Below are 1,039 nucleotides of genomic sequence, written 5' to 3' on the forward strand. Positions count from 1 at the left end.
ACCTTCGAATCTTTTTCGCCGAACTGTGAAAATCCAGTCCCCAGATGCGAAGCTGCAGAATTTGCTGATGAAACGAACAAACAAAGTGCTGAATGTATTGAGTGAGACTGGGCAGACAGACACGCATTTCACACAGTCTGTAACAGAAATGACTGGGTTTATTGAAGCACATTCACCGTCTCTCAAAGTGACTGACAGTCGCACGGGCAACTCAAGGATGAGGGCACCGACATTAAAATATGAATTTTGAATGTTAAATCCCGGAACAAGCGCTGAAAATGGATTATAATGGTCTGAAGGAGTAACAGCTGAGAAGTGGAAGATGTAGCTGATGTTATTTGTGATTGAGAGGAATGAATTGGAACCTTGTGCTTTTCCAGGTGGATCATCTTTGGCACATTGAAATTAGGTTGCAAGGGATTTGGCTCAGTGTGAAATGGGAAAAAAAATACCTACCAATCGACCCCGGCTAGCACAGTCGGTAGAGCATGAGACTCTTAATTTCAGGGTCGTGGGTTCGAGCCCCACGCTGGGCGTCTTCGCATCTTGCAACTTTACTTCCTGAGGTGAAGGCGAGCTTTTCAGTTTTCCAGCATCATCAGTGAAGCCAGCAGATTTCGTTGTGCCAAAAACATGGTTTCTCTCCTGCTGCTTTAATTGAGATACTGGTTTCCTGTTTAAGAGTGCAAATTGTTTCCACTTTACTCGAAGTCCCAGAGATCAGCTTGTAGGTGCAGCCGCTTGTATAATAAATAACAAGTCTTTTAAAGGGGCCAACCCAACTCCAATCCTGCACCAACAAGACTGTTCAGAGTCACAGAATGAGAATGATCACTTCTGGGCGGCTCCATGTCAAATTGAGCTGAACCAGAATTACCTAATTCTGAGGATACCACGGAAAGCATCAATGAAGTCTCCCTGAACATTACCCAATTCCCAAGGAAAATTATCTTCTTTTGTGACCGTGTGGGTTATTCAAGAAAATCTTCATTCTCGGGAACAGAGGGGAAAAATTGTGAGTTTTCAGTGTGTGACAGAA

General features: G+C 43.8%; 1 non-coding gene across 1 annotated transcript; it reads left to right on the forward strand.

Annotated features, from left to right (window-relative positions):
* The first annotated feature begins 463 nt into the window (after window positions 1-463).
* On the forward strand, window positions 464-536 carry trnak-cuu. The gene has a single exon. It is a non-coding gene; the product is annotated as a tRNA-Lys (tRNA).
* The last annotated feature ends 503 nt before the right edge of the window (window positions 537-1,039 follow it).

Source organism: Rhincodon typus, unplaced genomic scaffold, assembly GCF_021869965.1.
Source record: "Rhincodon typus isolate 14 unplaced genomic scaffold, sRhiTyp1.1 hic_rhity00012580, whole genome shotgun sequence".
NCBI classification, from domain to species: Eukaryota; Metazoa; Chordata; class Chondrichthyes; order Orectolobiformes; family Rhincodontidae; genus Rhincodon; species Rhincodon typus.